The 22,619-nt window shown below is 41.3% G+C and overlaps 1 protein-coding gene across 1 annotated transcript in view; it reads left to right on the forward strand.

The window, feature by feature from the left end:
* The window catches only part of LOC144753346 (neuropeptide FF receptor 1-like), a 1,025,672-nt gene that overhangs the window by 328,859 nt on the left and 674,194 nt on the right, over positions 1–22,619 (forward strand). The gene's annotated exons all lie outside the window — the stretch shown is intronic.

Below are 22,619 nucleotides of genomic sequence, written 5' to 3' on the forward strand. Positions count from 1 at the left end.
ACCTAAATTATAAACTTCATTCTCTAGATCTAACCCTGTTCTGTGGGGAAGACCTTGCTTGTCTGGAAAACATGTACTGTTAAGAAAAGACATATCTGTTGAGGATGACGTTAACGTGGACCATGCTCCACACGAACCATTACGTGAAAATGGATAAGGAAAGAGTGGCAGAACTCCCTTCGGTGTCTGGAAAGGGGGGAGTCGACCACACACCCAACAATTAGTGGCATTGCTGGTCTGATGGGAATAATGTAACATGCGGATAAAGGAATTATTACGCATAGCAAAGCGATAAGAAAGTTCATGAGGAGGCAGATCACTAAACGTGTGCTCTACTGTAACATTAGCAGACTTATTTACATGAGAAACTGGAAAATACAGATAGAATGCATAACTGGTGCAGGTAAACATGAGACTGAAAAATAATATGAAACTTAGAAAAACGATACATCGGATTGAGTTTTGACTAACTCTCTCACTATGGGGGTCTATTTTATACATGTCAGAAACCGGTCTAACCGTTTCACCTAGGGGAGGACTTAGACAATTAAACTGGCTGACTTATTTTACTAGACCTTAGTTTAAGCTTATACTCCTGTTGCGGAGTTTTCTCTAACAGGGAGGGTTCAGTATCATTGTCTTTTGCGGGACAGTCCTTAAGAATAGTACTTTGGCAGTCTTTCAAATGCTCGGAAATGTTCTTTGAAACAGGCTTTAATCCATAAAACTTTTTGATATGCGAAAGATGCACCCAGCCTTTTCTCCCTTCCAACTTCACGGCTGTACGGGTGGTTAGGAGGACCAGTCGGGGCTCCTTCCAGCGAGGCTCCAGCGGACTTGAACGATCAAAATTTCTCACTAGAACCATGGATCCGGGAACGATTTCATGCGGTGCCACCTCGGTATTGTCTGGAAATGCGGCGGCAACCTGTGAACGACAAGAGTTGAGGGCAGACATCAAGGAAGCTAGGTAATCTGTCAGCATATTACTTGAAACATCGGTGATACTTCGGGGTCTAGGTGTACCCCACATGTTAGGGGGGCGGCCGAATACGACCTCGTACGGGGACAGACCTGATCTGGAATGTGCGACCATGCGCATATAGAACAAGGCGACTGGCAGAGCTACTAGCCAGTCCACACCTTTCTCTTTACAGACTTTGGCGATGCGAATTTTCAGGGTCTGATTATGTCTCTCTACGAGACCGGCTGCTTCAGGATGGCGTACACAATGGAACTTCCACTGGTACCCTAACAACAGGGAAACGTGTTTCATCAACTCAGATGAGAATGGCTGGCCGTTATCAGAATATACGACTCTAGGGAGTCCATAACGGGGGAAGAACTCACGAACCAACTGCTTGGCAGTGGTCGCGGCTGTGTAATCTGGGACTGGATATGCTTCTGTCCACCTGGACAAAGCGCATACAACTACAAGGACATACTTGAAACCTCGACATCGCTCCATCTGGATATAATCCATTTGGAGGACTTCAAAAGGGTGGTCAGGGGGCTGGAATCCACCTTGTTCCACCGGGACACTTTTACCTGGATTGAACTGACAACATATCATACAGGTACGGACTTTCTGCTTGGCTGCAGCTCGTAAATGCTTGTTGAACCAAATGTTCTGGATACTGTCTAACATAGCTTTTTCTCCTAAATGTGCTGGACTATGTGCGGTATTGATAATGACTTGAACCATAGAGTCGGGGAGAAACCATGTGGTTTTACCCTTCGTTACCCATCCCTGATCTGTCTGGACCCCTCCTTGTTCGGACCATTTCTTGATTTCATCGGGAGTAGCATGTAACTGGATATCTATGACATCTTGAGTAGGGTCCTTAACTGTCATACATGTAGTCGGATCTGGAGTACGTGTCTGTATCGGGTTAACTGAAATGTCTGGAGTCTGTGCTGTAAGCTTGGCTGTGCGATCTGCTAGATCATTACCTTGAGAAATAATGTCAGTAACTTTCGTATGTGCTTTGCATTTCATGATAGCAATGGATGTCGGTAAGTGTATGGCATCTAACAGAGCTTGAATAAGGAGACCATGCTGAATCTTGGTTCCATGAGAAGTCATGAAACCTCTCTCCTGCCAGAGCACTCCAAAGTCGTGTACGACTCCAAATGCGTAGCGTGAATCTGTATAAACATTAACTTTCAGGTTCCTGGCGTGTATGCAGGCTTGTGTCAGAACAACTAGCTCTGCTGCTTGAGCGGACAGAGTGTCAATACGGTGTGTTTCAATAACTTCAGTGTCAGTAGTCACTGCATACGCGGCTACTAGTTCTCCTGTACTTGTTCTCATACATGAACCATCCACATAAAGTGTCAGGTCAGGATCTGGTAATGGAATATCTGTCAGATCTTGTCTTGGCTTAGTCATAGTGTTAACTACTTCCACACAGTCGTGTGTGGCGGGATTCGAAATAACTGATGGTAACAGTGTAGCAGGATTTAGAACGTTGCAGCGTCTGATTTCTATGTGTGGCTGGAACAGTGTCAATTCATAACCTGTTAAACGTGCAATTGTCAAGTGCTGAGTCTGTGTTCGGTTTAAAAGAACTTCCACGGAGTGTGGAACTTGTACTGTCAGGGAGTGTCCTAATACTATGGAATCACTTTGTCTGATAGCTAGTGCTGTGGCTGCAACTGACTTGAGGCACGCAGGCAGAGCCTGGGCTACAGGATCTAGTGTGCTTGAAAAATAAGCACAGGGCTTGTATTGTCCTGCTTGATCTTGTGTGAGAACAGATAATGCTGTACCTTCACGTTCAGTGACGAAAAGTGTAAAAGGCTTACTGTAGTTCGGTGTTGCTAGAACTGGAGCTTGGCATAAAGCTTTCTTTAACTCATTGAAACTAAGTGTATGTTCAGATGTCCAAGGGAGGACAGTCGATACGGCTGCCTCCTGTGTCGTTAACTGTATCAGTGGCTTGGCTAGAAATGCATACTGAGGAATCCATTGTCTGCAATAAGAAGTAAGGCCGATAAAAGCATGTACCTCCTTCTGGGTCTTGGGCTGAGGAAGACTCGCTATTAACTGGATACGGTCAGGTGTCAACTGCCTACCCCACTTGGACAGTAAGTGGCCTAAATAGATCACTTGCTGGACACAGAATTGAAGCTTCGAAGGGGACACCTTGTGCCCCATCTCGGCTAGGAAATACAAAACTGTAAGGGATGCTTGCTCGCAAGCACGTTCAGAACGGGCTGTGATCAGTAGATCATCGACATACTGGAGCAGGGCAGTGTCTGTTGGCATGTGAATGTTGTCTAGTTGTCTCTTAAGTGCTTGACTGTATATACTTGGACTTTCTGTGAAACCTTGAGGAGCTTGTGTGAACATATAGCTCCTTCCATTTAAACAAAATCCGAAAAGAAACTGGCTGTCTGGATGAATGGGGACACTGAAAAACGCGTTCTTGAGGTCGATGACCGTAAAAAATGAAGCTTCGGAATCAATGGCTGTCAATAGGGAAGAGATATCTGGGACAACTGGGTACTGGGGAATAATACATTTATTAAGTTCTCGAAGGTCAATCACTAATCGATATACTGGGGGTGCATTTGGATCAGTACGTTTCATGACTGGAATGATCGGAGAATTACATACATTGGAGTCAGTTTCTACAACTACTCCTTGCGCCATGAGCTCGTCAATAATTTTGGATAAGGCTGCTACAGCCTCAGGTGGCAATCTGTACTGTCTGATTCCTGGTAACACTACACCTGGCTTGAGAGTCACACGATGGGGTGTGATTTGCATATAGCCAACATCAGTTGGACCTTGCGCCCATAGATGCTGCGGAACATTAGACAATCTTGGATCAAAATCTCGTAATACATAGTGACCCTTGAAGTCACGTAGGAACAATCGTATTCCCTCGGGGGAACAGCAAATAACTGCACCTAACTCTTTCAGTGTTTTAATGCCTAATAGATTTTCTGGACATGACTTAGTGAGTAACAGATCAGTAGTGCGGGACAATGGACCTACTTCTAGGGTAACTGGCTTTGATATCTCGTTCACGATAGGCTTTCCTGAAAATCCAAGGGAAACATTTCTAGAGCCTGAGAGCGGAGCCCCTGGAACTTCGGCGTGACTGATGGTGGTCCTACTTGCCCCTGTATCAATCAGAAACTTTCTGTCTTTCCCTAATACTTGACTATGAACATAGGGACCTTCTTGATCTACAGGGATCTCGATGAGAGGCAAGCCTACCTCCCTCTCTAGGCTGTTTCATGAATATGGCTGGTACTCTGGATACTCGGACTGTGCATACTGGTACATCTGCTGTGTAACATGCTGTGTTGCAGCAATAGGCTGCGGTACTGTAACTGTCTGTGGCGCATTCTGTGGCTGCGGAGTCTGTGAAACTTGTTCTTGTCTAGGCGGACGTGGTCTTTCTTTAGTCTTACCGGTAGCTATGTTGTGTTTCAGAACTGCACACTCGTTTATAAAATGACCTGGCTGTTTACAATAATTGCAGTTCCCTTTAACGGGAGCTGCGGGATGACTGGCTTGATTCGGACCCCTCATCTGACTGTCTTGTGGAACAGATTGTGCAACTAGTACTTTCATTTTCGTGTCTTTCATACGCTTTCTCTCGTGTTCTTGCTCTTCTCTGATTCTATTCTGTTGATATTGAAGCATCTGTAACATCTGGGACGGGGTACTAGCTTGCCAGGTACTTTCGACTTTCAAAACTCGGTTCTTAACTTGTGGGCTTGAATTCTCGACTAATTTAGTAACAAAAAGATGAGGGTATGACTCGCTACTTGTCTTGAGGCCACTGTTTATGATAAAACATTTCTCAAATCTAGAATAAAAATCACTAGTATCTTCATCTTGTTTCTGTTTACAGGCTGAGATTGCATCCCAGTCTTCCTTTCTAGTGGCCAATAATCTGGGCAAAACTTGTATTAATAATTCTGGTAATTCTTTACATTTATCTCCAAGACCGGTACCTGGTACTCGTGCCTTATCTTCAGCTTCTAGAACTGCCCAATCGATCTTTTTCTCTCCCACCTCCCAATCTTTTTCCTTGAGTTTCTCATATACCCCTGCGGGCAACAAGACTTTTAGCATCTTAATAATATCTGGATACGTGTATTCTCCCATACGGAGCATGTCTTTTAATTCTCGGTGGAACCCTGCTGGATCTTTATCATGACAGGGAATTAATTTTTTCATCTCTAAGAGTTCCATCTTTGTGATCGGGGTGTAAACAAACACTCGTTGCATTTCACCAGCTGTTGTCCTGACTGGATGTACTTCTCGTAACGGATTCTGTCTGTCTATGTAAAAGGGTTTACTTTCTGGGGGTGAGACATGAACAAAATGCGGGTTCAAAAACGTTCTATATTTGTGGCGCTGTTCTAGAATGACACTAATTAAATCGGTACCTAAACCTTTCCATTTATACTGGAGTAACTCGTTCAGGACATCGTGTAACGGACCTGGATCAGAATGTTGACCCTCATACAGAGTAATGAGGTGCTGAATCATATACATACCCACCAGTCGCTGCTCGGCTGGGGGCAATTTCAAAAACATATGTGCCACTATTTCGTCTGGAAAAGTGGTAGAGTCAGTAGCCCATCGGACTGCTGATCGGGCTAGTTCTTGTTCATGCATAGTACTTAATTCACTATAACCGATTCGTGATTTCAGAATGTGATCGGTAGCTTGGAATACTTGTTCTAGAGAACCTTGTTCTAGTGCTGGATGATGAAAAGTTGACTTGTGTTCTTGACGTAAATGGCGATCAGGAAATCTAGATTTTCCTACATACGCTATTCTGTCGGGATTCTCGTCCTCTACCTCTTCCGTCGGAGAGTCATTCTCTTTCTCGCTTACTTGTGCTGCTTTACGTTGGTCGTGTAACCTTATTATTTCCTTACGAATTTTCTTGTACATACTCTCTATACTACTGATAGTTCTGTGCTTACCCTCGGCTATATTATCACTCCACTTTGTCAGGATTCTCATTTCGGCCGGATCTTTGGACGGGTAATCTTGTTCCCGTATTAAACAATTAATCAGAAACTTTAATATCATGAGCTGGATTTCAGCTTTTCTTTGAGACATGGCTTCGCTAATACTTTGTGGATCTTCCCCGGTACGGATGAAACAATACATTCTGTCTAGATCTTCTTTCATATCTGGTAGGGTGTCCAAGAACCCGAGCACCCGTCTTACACGTATGGAATATAGAACCGTACTATCATCACCTACGACTGGGTCATAGCGGCACTCAGTAAGGACTCGTCGGATATCTGCAACGGACTGATATTTGGGCGTACGCTGTAACGCACCTTCATGTAACTCGGCCAACGTTTTACGTTGGTGTGGCGGCGGGGTACCAGGAGGACCTCCTCCTGCGGCCCCTAAACTGGAATCGTCGACTGATACTCTTCGTACTGGCGCGGCGGGAAATTGGAATGTATGCTGGACCGGGGGTACCGTAGCAGGTACTGCCAGAGGTGCCCCGGTATCTGGAGGAGCAGGAATTGCCTGATTTACAGGAGCTGGTGGAACAGGATTTGCATATTCCGGGACTGTGTCGTCCAAATAGGACGAAAGAAAAATATCAGCTGCGGTCGGTTTGTGACGTAGCTTGGTCGGAACTAATGGCGGCGGAAAATTACTGGATGCCTCCGGGGTCGCTTTTGGCAAGCCCTCGGCAAGAAGAGGATACATACCCTTAATAAGGGCATTCCTCTGTCTGTCTGACTGTTCGGTTTTAACTCGTTCACCTATCTCGAGTAATTCCTTTTCCTGGGCTTGTTCTAAGGATTCTCTACTTAATTCTGACTTTCTGATTTCTTTTTCGGTTCTTTTATGAGATTCTTTGCGCCATAACTCGATGGCATCTTTCTGTGACTGTCTGGCTTTCTTTTTCCATAATGCTTCTTCTACTCTCATGATGCACTCGGCATCCCACGTACCTGATACGGGCCATCTATACTTTTCTTCCAACTCTTTGGTATACTCTACCCATAAATCTAGATATAATATGGCACTTATGCCATGTTTCTGATACATAAAATGACCTGGACTGTCCCTAGGCGGGACAGGAACTGCTGCTTCTAGCAGACCTTTTCTGGTTTTTAACTGACGGAGTTTAGAGAATAAAGGCATGACTGGACTGTAATCTAGACACAATACAATACACAATGAACACGATAATTACTCCACACTCATACCACGACATTAAAATACATGAAGAACATTTAAAATAACAGTTCGAACAGAATACTACCTGGAATACTGAGAACAGAACACATGAATTTTCTCGAGAACAGAACTGACTAGAACAGAAACTAGATGCACTGCTAAAACAGTACGGAACTTACCGGTCTCATAAAGAGACACGTCAGGACCCGCATCCACCGAAGTGGACACTTCGTTTTGGGTCTGTGTACCACCACAACCCACGGACCAGAGACAATTAGATTGACCCTGTCTAGATACTACCCCAGCAACGGTACTCACCGGGCAGCAAGAACGGAAGGCCTCGGACTGGACTGGACTGCTTCGACGCCGGACGGACGAACTTCGGACTTCAGTTACGGGTGGGCCTCCGGATACCTCGGACCTTGGACTCTCGGCTTGGGCTCTGGTCGGGACTCGCCGCGTTCCTCCACCGCCTCGTCTGGATGCTGGACCGCCACCTCCGTCTCCTCCGTGGGCCTGAGGGATACTTGAAGCAGAAATATCTGCACGTGCACGGTATGGTTCCGTCACGGCTGCAGAGGGTCAGGGGGCCGGCGTGGCTTCACCGGCGCGTGGGGAAAGGGCAAGTCCCTGTTCGGGCGCCATTATGTGGTATATAAATAAATAATACCGGATCTAGGTTTTACTTGACATAGTAATAACAGATAGCTCAATAAATAAGAGTCAAGATTCGAGGTAGTAGGAGTTTTGCAGGTTTAATACAGCTTAAAGGACAGGAACAGGACAACCTGCACGGACAAGATCTGGAATGAGCGCGCTCTGGGGAAAGGAATCGGCGTAACATTTAATAACAATACACAAGTATATATACTAAAACAGTTGCATTACAATACATACGATAGGCGGAGCAGTGGGTGTGGTCAATAGCAGTCGCGAAAGATAAGGGTGAAAGTAGGTGTAACAAGGGGCGTATACATAGACATGTGATGTAAACGTAACAGAATATGTCATAAATGGGGCGGAAACATGGAGGGGGCTACCTAAGGAGCCGGGACCTCTAACCTGATGGTGCGCGCAAACTGGCAATGACGTGTTACTAGGAGAAGCTGGGGGCTATGAACTCTGTGCTAGGAGCAGAGACTAGAGTCTGGAGAGTCAGGGCGACATGTACCTAAACAGTATCTAGTATCTGATGTTTAGAGAACATGTTGATATAAACTAAGAGTTATCGGGGTAAAGGCTAACAGACTCTAAGACTGGAGCATGCATTATTCTACATGTAGTGCGTGATGAAGAATATTGAATGACCATTAAATGCAGTATTTCTCTTACATGGAGACGTAAAGGCTAGACAATGACGGAAACTATTGATGCGATTCAGTAGCTTTAGGAATGCAGAGAAGGAGGACCGGACTGATAACTAGAATCATAACATACTCTTGGCAGACTCAGAGGCAGAGCCAGGCTGAGCCGGGCACTGTGAGGCAGGAAGTAAGTGAAGGGTCAGGAACACAGGTGGGGGCTGTATCGCTCCTCAGCGAGGCTCAGGAGACAGGAGCTGAATCTGGTGTCCAGGCCCTTTTTGAGGCCTAGGAACGGAGACTTTACAATGCAATAACGTGTACACTGGGAAACGTGGCAACGTAACTTTACATAGGCCTAATATTCGTAGTATTCACGAGAACTGGAAACTGGCATACTAGAGATGGACACAACTGTAATTGCGTCTTTAATCAAACATGAGGAATACATATGCATATTAATCATGCACACATAACATAAGATGGAGGACGCGTAGGGACACAGAACATGGCAAAATTTACTTTTCCACACATCCCCCACTCCATCCATCCATCCATCCATCCATCCATCCATCCCCCACTCCATCCATCCATGCCCCCACTCCATCCATCCATCCCACTCCATCCATCCATCCCACTCCATCCATCCATCCCCCCACTCCATCCATCCATCCCCCACTCCATCCATCCATCCCCCCACGCAACACCACTCACACACGCAACACCACTCACACACGCAACGCCACTCACACATGCAACACCACTCACACACGCAACGCCACTCACACACGCAACGCCACTCACACACGCAACGCATCCACGCAACCCCACTCATCCACGCAACCCCACTCATCCACGCAACCCCACTCATCCACGCAACGCCACTCATCCACGCAACGCCACTCATCCACGCAACGCCACTCATCCACGCAACGCCACTCATCCATTTGCAAAACGAAAAAGGTCAAACTCTTCTATTGCGAGACCTATTGCATTTTCAATGCTTGTTAACTTTCCTAACATCCACTAAATCTTGCCATATTTTCTTATTCTTTGTCGGAACCCCGTTAACTAAGATAACCAGAGGTTCCTCTTCCACTTTTTCTACTCCAATTGTGTTAATGTTTTTCTTCAAATCTAGAGGCAAATAAATAACTCTTCCCTTTAATCCTCTCTGTAAATCTGATGGAGGCAATTTCCCTGTCTTTGGCTCCATTCTTACAATAGCCTGAAAGGGATGGATACTTTGAATCAAAATAGATTCATAAGTATTTAAATCCTTCAATTCAGAAGGAATCTCAACCAATTCCAGATTATTATGAACTGCTCTAGCAGGCATCTGGTTTTGATTTAATTTGTTACAACAATAAGTACAGACACGTTGATCCAATCCCAAATCAAAACAATTTTCTACCATCAAGTATGTTGTGAAATCCTTCCATTCACTAATATTTTCCCTTTCACTTTTTGCATATAAATCCACTAACTTAGTCTGATTCTTATAATAAGTGCGTCGACAACACACACAAGTGAAATTTGGCCTCTCACTTGATTTGACCTGAAACGTGGCAATTTCCCTCTGGAAATTATCTGTACTGGAAACCTGTACACTGTCTTCCACATTACCCGCTTCTTCTTGGTCAATTTCAACATTCTCCTCTTTACTTCCAAAGTAACAAAACTCAATTTCTTCACATATATTCTTCACATCTATTTCAGAACCATGCAAAAGAGCAGCGCATAATTGTTTAAGCATAATTGCTGGACTCTTAGCATAATACAACATTCTAACTAATTTCCTCACTTTATTATGATGCACTGCTAGCATCCTGAAATGATGAAAAACACTCTGGCATACTCTCCTGGAAAGACAAGCCAGTGAATGACCATGCAAACCTGTAACTTCTCTCACTCTGCAAGGATCTAATTCTTGCAACAACTTCATTTTCTGCTTCAAACTTTTCTTATTAAATGACCGTACAAAATCACAAAGCAAATTGATGGAATCCTGTCGCACACTGCAAATACTACTACACTTCCAGGTGTACACAGGACCCTTAGGACGTCTTCCTAAAACCTCATTACCTAACACCTCTTCTATCTCTGTTGTCACAAGTTTTTCTTTTTCAACTGGGCAACCATCTTTCACTTCATAAGCTCGACCACTGGTGTCAACTGCATGCACCAAATCATTATCCTGGAAATAACTCTCCTCATTAAAAAATGCCTCACAGCTTGAACTATGCATCCATTCTCCAGAAAAAACTTCACAAAAATTACTACGATTAACTATTCTCTTCCATCTACTATTTCTTTTGAAATCATAAATTGCCTTGTTTAGCTTCCTAATTCTATTGATTATCAAAATAAATAACTTACGTTTAATTTCAAATGCCTGATCAATAACTTTCTCAACTTTTTTTTTCTCTTATAAAAAACCACTTTCTGTTGACCTTTCTTAATATTTTTTAACAAATTGCCAATTATCCTGTTGCGGAACATTCGTTTACGAATGTCCCTAAACTGTTGTTTCCTTCTACTATCATGCACAGAGTTATCTCTTGCTCTAGCAGTAACATTTTTCATTGGCCTTTCCTTTCCGTTTGAATTGCTTCTCTTTTTCTGGACTGAAACATTTTCTGTAGTAATATTTTTTTTACTACAGATATTTCCTATGAATGTTTTTGTACTCTTACCCGGTGCTTTCTTGGTGACTTGACAAATCTTTTTGTTAGAGGACTGCTGCTTTTTTTCATTGACCTGCTGTCTTTGACGTTTTGCAGCCTTTCTCAGTCTTTCTTTGGTTGGCATGCTGAAATCTTGAAATGATCTGCAGTTGAATCTGTGGTAAAATATAATAAAAAATGTTATTAACCACTATTACCCAACAGTAAATCAATAACAGTCATCAAAAACCTTAACACACTACTTGACATTTTTACATAGAAGATTTTTTAGTGCTTGGCAAATTTAGAATACAGAAATAGCAGAAAAGAAATGGAATTTATATTCATTTTACCTGTGCTGTTTTATATGTGAATCTGATCTAATTTTATGAGCATATTTTAATATTTTATTGAAGACACTACACATAACCTGTTTTTGAAGGTGTCTTTAGTTTTTAAATTAAACGGTTTACATTTTTACTTTTTATTTATTATACATTTTTTAAATAAATGTTTATAGTTCCATAGGCTCAAGCACGTCAGCTTCCCATCCTATGTCATACAATTCTGACAAATCTGCATCCTCATCACGTTCTTCTTCATCCTCAGGATTTAAATCATCCAAGGGATCAACATCCACTGATGTTTCAATTACGAGTTCAATGATGAGGTCGAAATCAACTGATTGCTGATTGTCGCTCATGTTGATGTTGTCTTTATCTTTAAAGAAAGATAACAACAATGAGATGTTGCAGAGTAAGAGACAAATCTCAGAGATTATAATAGTAAAATTGTTTAACAAGAGTAACATTTTGCAGCTATTATTTAGCCATGTCCAGCGATGCTGAGGAGGTGAAGCCTATGTCCAATTTTTCAGTGAACAGGACTCATCTCTTCTTAACCTTGGATAAGCCTCACCGACTCTGTGTCCCCTGCACATACTTAAATGTAAAGGGGCAGATTTATGTTAACTGGCACATCCCCAGGGATGCACCAGTTAACGTGCACCGCTGCTCTGCCACCCATGGTGTGCCGCATTTACAATCAGATAGGACAAAGCTGCGTCAAAACCCTGCGCCTGCTTGAAGCAGGCATAGGTCTTCACGCAGCATTGTGGAGATGGGGCACCCCTGAGCCTTGCTGGAGCTGCATCGCACTTGCGATACAACTCCAGCAATGCGCCACCTTTACGGCACAGATGCGTCACGCATCTGTGCTGTTTTTGCCCCATGGTGCGCCGCATTGTAAATGCAGCACACCATGGGTGGCGGAACAGCGGCGCAGAATGACTGGCACATCCCTGGTGATGCGCCAGTCATCATAAATCTATCCCTAAGCTTCTTATCTTGTTAGAGATGAACCGCCATATGTATCATCAAACTATTTTGCATTTCCTAAATAGCGAATTTTAAGGAATAAATAGCGATTCTTTACCATTCCTAATTTGCGATGAGCAAATTGCTAATTGCAAATTACCCATTCATTTCCATGGGCCAGGAGGCCCATAGGAATGAAGGTGCAATTTGCGATTAGCAATTAGCTCATCGCAAATTAGGAATTTTTCCAAGGGTGCAGGGGTGTCTCAAGAACACCCTGCTGCACCCCTGAAAAAGAAATTTGGGGGCATATGGCGCACATACATGCCCTAAGGGCATGTATGGGCGTCATATGCCACCTTTTGTTTTTTGGAAAAAAAGCTTTTTGAAAAGAATTCGCAAATTACCACCAACTAGAAGTTGGTGGTAATTTGCAAATCCTTAATGGCATTTTTTGTATATTTTTTGTTTGATACATTGCATTTAAGGAATCGCAAAATTTGCAAATCCTTAAGTGCAATCGCAAAATAAGGAATAGCAAATTTTGCTATTCCTTATTTTGCATCAAACTTGTTTGATACATACCATTTGTCTAATTAGCATTCGCAAAGGCCAAAATTCGCAGAATTTCGGCCTTTGCGAATGCTAATTAGCTTGATACATATGGCCCCAAGTGAGGCCTGTCTTGCAACATGGTGCATCTTTTGCATCACTGCTGCATCGGTTTCATGTGGCACGTTTTTTTTACAGCATGACACATCTGCGTAAATGCATCAATTTGTAATTTTGTCACCTCATAGCAAATCTTTTGCACCGCCGCTGCATCAGAAAAGTGACGCACAGTGGCGCAAAAGAGGCATACACCTATCATAAATCTGTCCCTAGCATTTTAAATGATTAATTCAGGATGACGATAAGGTGTGGCCTATCCAGAGGTTTGTTTAAGGTGAGGCCTACTCAGGGTTGCAGATCAAAGTTACGCTTGTTGAAGAATACAGAGGAGATAATACATGTAAAGGCCTACCAATGAAGTAAGTGATGTCCACCTCATTGCGCCAGTCATCATAAATCTATCCCTAAGCTTCTTATCTTGTTAGAGATGAACCGCCATATGTATCATCAAACTATTTTGCATTTCCTAAATAGCAAATTTTAAGGAATAAATAGCGATTCTTTACCATTCCTAATTTGCAATGAGCAAATTGCTAATTGCAAATTACCCATTCATTTCCATGGGCCAGGAGGCCCATAGCAATGAAGGTGCAATTTGCGATTAGCAATTAGCTCATCGCAAATTAGGAATTTTTCCAAGGGTGCAGGGGTGTCTCAAGAACACCCTGCTGCACCCCTGAAAAAGAAATTTGGGGGCATATGGCGCACATACATGCCCTAAGGGCATGTATGGGCGTCATATGGCACCTTATGTTTTTTGGAAAAAAAGCTTTTTGAAAAGAATTCGCAAATTACCACCAACTAGAAGTTGGTGGTAATTTGCAAATCCTTAATGGCATTTTTTGCATATTTTTTGTTTGATACATTGCATTTAAGGAATCGCAAAATTTGCAAATCCTCAAATGCAATCGCAAAATAAGGAATAGCAAATTTTACTATTCCTTATTTTGCATCAAACTTGTTTGATACATACCATTTGTCTAATTAGCATTCGCAAAGGCCGAAATTCGCAGAATTTCGGCCTTTGCGAATGCTAATTAGCTTGATACATATGGCCCCAAGTGAGGCCTGTCTTGCAACATGGTGCATCTTTTGCATCACTGCTGCATCGGTTTCATGTGGCACGGTTTTTTTACAGCATGACACATCTGCCTAAATGCATCAATTTGTAATTTTGTCGCCTCATAGCAAATCTTTTGCACCGCCGCTGCATCAGAAAAGTGACGCACAGTGGCGCAAAAGAGGCATACACCTATCATAAATCTGTCCCTAGCATTTTAAATAATTAATTCAGGATGACGATAAGGTGTGGCCTATCCAGAGGTTTGTTTAAGGTGAGGCCTACTCAGGGTTGCAGATCAAAGTTACGCTTGTTGAAGAATACAGAGGAGATAATACATGTAAAGGCCTACCAATAAAGTAAGTGATGTCCACCTCATTGTGCCAGTCATCATAAATCTATCCCTAAGCTTCTTATCTTGTTAGAGATGAACCGCCATATGTATCATCAAACTATTTTGCATTTCCTAAATAGCGAATTTTAAGGAATAAATAGCGATTCTTTACCATTCCTAATTTGCGATGAGCAAATTGCTAATTGCAAATTACCCATTCATTTCCATGGGCCAGGAGGCCCATAGCAATGAAGGTGCAATTTGCGATTAGCAATTAGCTCATCGCAAATTAGGAATTTTTCCAAGGGTGCAGGGGTGTCTCAAGAACACCCTGCTGCACCCCTGAAAAAGAAATTTGGGGGCATATGGCGCACATAAATTTTAAAAACATTCCTTTACCTCAAAAACGATTTTCAAGTAATAATTTGAAAACCCTGCCCACGGGGAAATGACTTAAAATGTCCTTAAGACACATGAAAGTGTTTTTTTAAAGCCTTTGCAACTTTTTTGGGTCACTTTTAACATGGCTATGTAACTCAAACAGTCAAAATCTAAATTTACCATGCACAGGTGGGAGCATATTTACAAGGAATTTGCTCCACGGGGAAAGGTCTTTTAATTTAATATGGGAAAAATAACATCAGAGACACTGAAATGCCTTATATAGAAGCATACACCATTATGTCCTTGTCATAAATTTTAAAACCATTCCTTTTCCCCAAAAACGATTTTCAAGTCATAATTTGAAAACACTCCACATGGGGAAATGACTTAAAATGTCCTTAAGACACATGAAAGCGTTTTTTGATTGCCTTTGCAGCATGTTTGGGTCACTTTTTACATGGCTATGTAATGCAAACAATCAAAATCTAAATTTACCATGCACAGGTGGGAGCATATTTACAAGGAATTTGCTCCACGGAGAAAAGTCTTTTAATTTAATATGGGAAAAATAACATCAGAAACACTGAAATGCCTTATAAAGAAGCATACACCATTATGTCCTTGTCATAAATTTTAAAACCATTCCTTTTCCTCAAAAACGATTTTCAAGTCATAATTTGAAAACACTCCACATGGGGAAATGACTTAAAATGTCCTTAAGACACATGAAAGCGTTTTTTGATTGCCTTTGCAGCATGTTTGGGTCACTTTTTACATGGCTATGTAATGCAAGCAATCAAAATCTAAATTTGCCATGCACAGGTGGGAGCATATTTACAAGCAATTTGCTCCACAGGGAAAGGTCTTACATTAAAATGAGAAAAATAACATCAGAGACACTGAAATGCCTTATAAAGAAGCATACACCATTATGTCCTTGTCATAAATTTTAAAACCATTCCTTTTCCTCAAAAACGATTTTCAAGTCATAATTTGAAAACACTCCACAGCTCCTATGCACAAAAACACCCTGTCAGTACTAATACTTCACATTTTCTCCAATTACATTTTCTCAAAGAAACAAAATCTATTTGTAAAACACTTGAGGCAAAGCAACATTTTAAAAACACAACTTTCTTCATAATTTTCTCCTTAAAGCACACTATTCTCTATCTAACTTAAATAAATCTTTTCTCACCTTAGCAAATACTTTATGAGTTTCAAAACAGTCTCAGAAACACACCACTTTGTCTTTAGCAGAGCAAAAGGTATGCACTCCAGAGTCTGCAGCTATCAAAAGCACAGAAATGCTGTAATTCTTCACACATATCTCTCATGTCACCCAATCAAAACTCTTCCCTCACTTTTTTCAAATCAAAACCCTTCCCCCCTCTGCCCTCTCTGCCTTTTTTGCATAGCAAGCACCTCTTGGAAGACCTCTGGTGTTTGCAAGTTCACACAACAATGTTTCAATTGAACTCTGAACTCTCAGTGCACCTGCATATCCAGTGCAATCTTTCATTTAATGATTTTTTATTGACCACTCAAAATACATCTTTCAAAGAACTCATCCATGCACCCTAATTTTCTGTTTTCAGCAATCAAAATCCACCAATCACTGTTACTGCTTCATTAACACAGAAACTCCACAGTTTTTTTCATTTTAAACTCTTATTTTTTCAACTGCCATTTCATTGCCACACTTCATCTGACTGCAGGAGAACCTTCTCTCACCATGTTTTCTGTCTGGATTGTTGGACATAGTTACATCTACTGGGCTCAGAGGTATGCTTATAACAGAAATTTACCTAACCTCAATTTACAAGATGTGGAAATTAAGTGGTTTGGCCACAGAGGATTAAAATGTCACCAATTGATACCATTGGTGAAAACCTTTATGCATTTGCCAAAACCTGACCTGTTAATTGTGCACTGTGGAGGTAATGACTTGGGCACTTTGACTGGGGTAGGTCTGGAAATGCTTTTAAAGGACACCTTTGAGCAATTAATGGCACTTTTTCCTCAGACTGCCTTGGTATATTCAAATATATGCCAAAGACAGAAATGGAGGTGGTCGAACCAATTTTGTCCACAAATTGAGAAGTCGAGGAAGCATGTAAACAAATCTGTTTCAGCTTACATGAGAGACCATGGAATGGTCTCCGTGTACAACAATAACTTGCGTTACTACATGCAAGATATCTACAGAGGAGATGGAGTTCACTTCTCAGATGAGGGCAACAGAATTTTCATTCTGAATTTAAGACTGTGCATTGGTACCTACTTATAAGTACCTAAATGTACCATAAACCCAAAAGCTCTTCTCAGAGCTACCCTACATCTGATCACTCACAATTATTATTTTACTCTAACTTTTTTCACTAATTTTCAGCAAAGTACGCTCCCCGGGGCGCTACCCGGTACGCGAACCGGAAGCTAACCTCGCGAAATTTTTTAAAAAAATGTTTTTTTTTCGCACATATGGGCCTCCTCAGCCACCCTCACAAAACCTAGGGGGTCAAGATAAGTCTACCGTGCCCCCTTCTACCCATTCTAAACATTAGTTGCCCTCCATCTTGTATCTTAATTCGACCGAAACACAAAATGGTGGACTCCCGTAACGCTTCAGGTTCGCGTACCGGGGCGCTCGCCAGTTCGCGTACCGGGTCGCTCCCCGGGAAGCGCTCCATCAAAAAAGGTGGGAAAGTAATTTACAGAAAAACGACTGGAGACACTTTCACCAAATATAGATTACCTCATACTACATACCAATCCCTATCATTTTCACAAATTTGATTGAAATTCCATTTAGCCATTTAGCCTGTAGACCTCTCTAAATACCGTGAGGTAAATTACTTCACACAACACATCTGAAGTGTTGGAATTGACAACCAATGAAAATGTTACTTTCATTTTCTACTCTTTTTACCTGACATTTGATTGGTTATATACCTGAATATATATAAAGGAAGAGAAGGAAACACAGCCATTTTGACTACTACTTCCTGGTGTACATTTCAATTGGATTTTCACTAATCACTTCAACTTCTTTGTAAAGGTAAGTTGTTATTTTAAAACCTGAAGTATATTGTGCACTATCAGTTAATATGGTAAACTTTTTCTGATAGTTATATACTATCCCTCTGTAGTAGTTATAGATTTAGATAGACTTCTCTGTTATAGTTATGGATGGAGTTAGGCTTCTCTTGTATAATTATGAAATTACTTACGTTAAATGACATACACTTTTTTATATTCCTACTTCCACTCTGATACTATACACTGCCCAAAGATAAATTCACTGATAAAAACTGCCTATCTAAAATTAATCCCAACAGTGCCCTATCTCTACTAATATATATTGTTTTTATCCAAATTTCAGGCAAAATGGAAGGCGAACACAAAGTTTCATTTCAAATTGTCCTGCAAGAGAGCAGCCAAGAAATAATTGATCCAAAATATATAGAATTTATGGATGAAACTTGGGACCAAGAACTACTGCAATGTGTGCAAGCAGTAGATGACATCCTTCAAAATGAGGACATTTTACACCCTCAGAGATTACAAACTATGTTCAATGAAAATAATGACATTTCAGACAGTGAAATGTTAGAAAGTTTATTAAATTTTGAAACACAATCACAATAATAAATAATTGCTTAAAAAATAAAGAAATTAAAAAATAATCAACAAAACCAACAATCAATTAACATACAGTATTTGAAAAGTCTATAATTCTTTTTTCCTTATAGTACGCTCCCCAGAACGCTTCCCGGTTTGCGAACCGGGCGCTGCCCACACAAAAAAACAAAAAATCTTTTTTTTTTTTTTTGCCCTGCGGGGCCCTTTTAAAGCCTCCACATCAAACCTAGGGGGTCAGGGAGGATCTACTATGCCCACTTATGGTCATTTCCCCCTTTGTTTTGGCCTCCTCTTGTCTCTCGATCCTACCGAGAGACAAGATGGCGGCCGCTCCGGACTGTTTAGAATGTTGACAGACACCGGAGAGCCAATCAGCTTCGCTTCGCGAAGTTCCGTTACGCGTAAAGTACGCGAACCGGAGCGCTGCCCAGAGCGCGCTTACAGATATATATCTTTTTTTTAACGTTAATTTCTCAAAATCCACTGGAGCACATATATTGAGACCTAGCAAAGGCACATCGGGCTAACAGTCCCTACAATTTTGCCAAGTTTCGTGCAAATCCATTCAGCCGTTCGGGCTAAAAGTGAGGCCAACCGCCCTATGGAAATTAACATTGGAAAAACACGTTTTGGGACCCCCTTTTTTCTCGGCCCCCCCTTCACGAACCCCCCCAAATTTTCAGGGGCTGCTCAGAAACAAAATGTTCCATTTTCCTGAAAATTTCAGCCAATTCCGTCCACAAACGCCAAAGTTATTAGACATAGAATTTTCAAAAATCCCATAGGGAAAAAATATTAACTATATATACCTACTGGCGACCGCCAGTAGGTAATGTGTGTATATATATATATATATATTCCAACATAAAGGTTACCCCCACAAGGAAAAGCCATCAGCCAGGTAGGTAAACTCCTCGTTTTTAATTTGCAAGTTCCAGCATACTGCAGATGAAACAAAGTCCAATTCAAATAGACAGCCTGACGCTGATGGCTTTTCCTTTTGGGGGTAACCTTTATGTTGGAATGTTTGGCGGCCGACCCCGGTCGCAGAAAAGCCCTGCCACATGAAAGTGGTTTTAAGTTGTAGTCACCTGGCTAACAGCTTTGCAGGAAGGTCGTTTTTGCACGATTATTTCACAGCGCAGAGACAAGGAGACAACTTCCACACCCACTGGGGGTTAATTTCTGAACATTTGACTCTGTTTGCGAGCAGCTCACTGGAGCAACAATTTAAGACTACAAACACCAGAAGGCTTGGGGAAAGCCAACGCCCACTGGGGCAGGTGTTAAGGATGAATAATCACGGTGCCTCGCACAGTGTCCAGGAGCCTCTGAAGAAATGCTCACAGAGCATGAAACGCGTCAGGCTGTCTATTTGAATTGGACTTTGTTTCATCTGCAGTATGCTGGAACTTGCAAATCAAAAACGAGGAGTTTACCTACCTGGCTGATGGCTTTTCCTTTCGGGGGTAACCTTTATGTTGGAATATATATATATATATATATATATATATATATATATATATATATATATATATATATATATATATATATATATATATATATATATATTCACTGAAAAAACCATAGGTTATAGACCATATATAGTTAGGAATTAGCATTTAAAAAACCTTATTTTACTCACACAAAACCATTGAAATTCCATATATAGTTAGTTGCACTAACTATATATCGCGCACCCGCAATCCACTGCTGATCATGTCACATATTACATCATTCATGACATGGTCAGTGACATCACTGATGACATCACTGATGACATCTCAAATGACATCACTGATGACATCACTGATGACAACACCCAGTGACTGTATGTTTCTGTAAAGTTAAAATATGTCTTACATATTGAAGAATGAGTGGATGTATAAGTGTCTGGATGAAGGATTTAGTAGGTGCGTGACTGACTGTATGAGTGAGTGATTAAATGTGTCTCACTGAATGCATGGGTTAGTGACTAAACTGTCTTAATTTGTGCATTATTATGTCTGTTGTGATGTAAACTGCTGCATGTGTTGATCATTAGCTATACGAGAGGCTATATGTGTTATTGATTGGTTGCCCAAGTATTTGTATGGGAGATTGAGTTTGTGTAGGGGTGGCTGGGAGGTGTGTGACTCTGTGCATAGATGTGTGAGCAGTTGATTCACTAGGTGTATGAGTTCAAGAGTGCATGTGGAAACAGCTACATGGGCAGTTGACTGTGTGCATGAGTGTATTGATGAGTGAATGGATATCTCAATGCTACATGTCATAGTAAGTACATATGTAAAACACAGTACATGTGAGAGTTGGCATATATAAATAACTGTGCATGAGAGCCACTGAATATGTGAGTGGTTGTATGGATCATTGTGAACTTGTATCAGGGATTGTATAAGAGAGTAAATATGTGTTAGTATATGTTTGAATAAGTAAGGTGTGTATAACTGTATAGTTGAAGAAATGGAGGTGAGATTGTTTCTTTGCATGACTGACTAGGTGTGTGAGTAACTCCATGGATGAGTGACAGTGTGTGAGTGTCTGTATACACTGAGTGTATCTAAGAGGTTTATCGTATTAGCACAAGAATGATGTCAAATGAGATGTCATCATTGATGTCATCAGTGATGTCATTTGAGATGTCATCAGTGATGTCATCAGTGATGTCACTGACCATGTCATGAATGATGTAATATGTGACATGATCAGCAGTGGATTGCGGGTGCGCGATATATAGTTAGTGCAACTAACTATATATGGAATTTCAATGGTTTTGTGTGAGTAAAATAAGGTTTTTTAAATGCTAATTCCTAACTATATATGGTCTATAACCTATGTTTTTTTCAGTGAATTTTCAAGGTTTTGTAAATGCTAATTCCTAACTATATATGGTCTATAACCTATGGTTTTTTCAGTGAATTTCAATGTTTTTTTAATAGCAAATATCATAAACTGTCGAATGTCAAGTACGTGGTAAGTAAAAACATTTTCGTGTTTATGCACACTGATCTGCTTTGAATGCTGCTCCCCACCCCTCATTTCTATTAGGAGTACTCTCTCTTTGCAGATAGTGAAGGGTAGTTAACGCAGGCCTTTGCCCCCGTTGTAATCCGTCGTGCCTGCTTCTCTCTCCATTTGATTGATTGTTCTCTTTGGTTCATTCTCTATTTACAAACAAGCACAGAGTCGCAATACTCTGTTTAGTCTTTGCAGATAGCGAAAAATCGTGTAAAAAAACAAAAGGAATCGAGCAAAATCAGTAGGCCACTAATGGGATCTCTTTTTGACCTCGCTAAAATAGAAACATTAGGAACAACCTGTTGAAAATAGCAATGTGTATGTACATAAGCGGCGTTCATTTGTGTTCACAGTACCCCTTGTTGATTGTTTGAATCGAGCATTGAATTGTTCGAAGTTGGTTCTCTTAAGGATCTTCTCTGCCTGCAAACGAGGAAGAATAGGAATATTCTCTCTCCCTTTGCACATAGTGAAGGGTAGGTAACGCAAGCCTTTAACACGTCGTACCTATTTCATTCCTCATTGATTGATTGATTGTCCGAACATTGACTGTTTGGGAATTAGTTCTTTTTGGAGGTATTCCCGGTTTGCAAATAAACGTAGGAAAATCTTTGCAAGTAGTGAAAGGGTACGTAATGCGGACCTTTCTCCCCCGTTGTAATCTGTCATGCCTATCTACTCCCCACTGATTGATGCACCTGTTTGACCCGGACCATTTACTAGAGATAGGTCATCTGGCCCGACCAGAGAGCACCCCTAGTGAAAAGGACATATGCAATAATAACGAAGTGATCACTGTATCCTGTTAACAGAAACTTTAGCATGAAACAACCTGGAAAGAAAAGAATAGGAAAACGAAAATCAGTAGGCCACTGATGAACATGAACTTTTATTAAACAACGAACAAAGAAACGATAACATAACGTAATGATAAAACCTATTAATGTCCTAGAAACAAGAAAACGTTAAAATATGCCAGTGGTGAGAGACCAGAAAAACAGTAAGAGAAACCAAATCACCCCTCGCTGTCCCACCGC

This window comes from Lissotriton helveticus, chromosome 5_1 (assembly GCF_964261635.1).
Source record: "Lissotriton helveticus chromosome 5_1, aLisHel1.1, whole genome shotgun sequence".
Classification (NCBI taxonomy): Eukaryota; Metazoa; Chordata; class Amphibia; order Caudata; family Salamandridae; genus Lissotriton; species Lissotriton helveticus.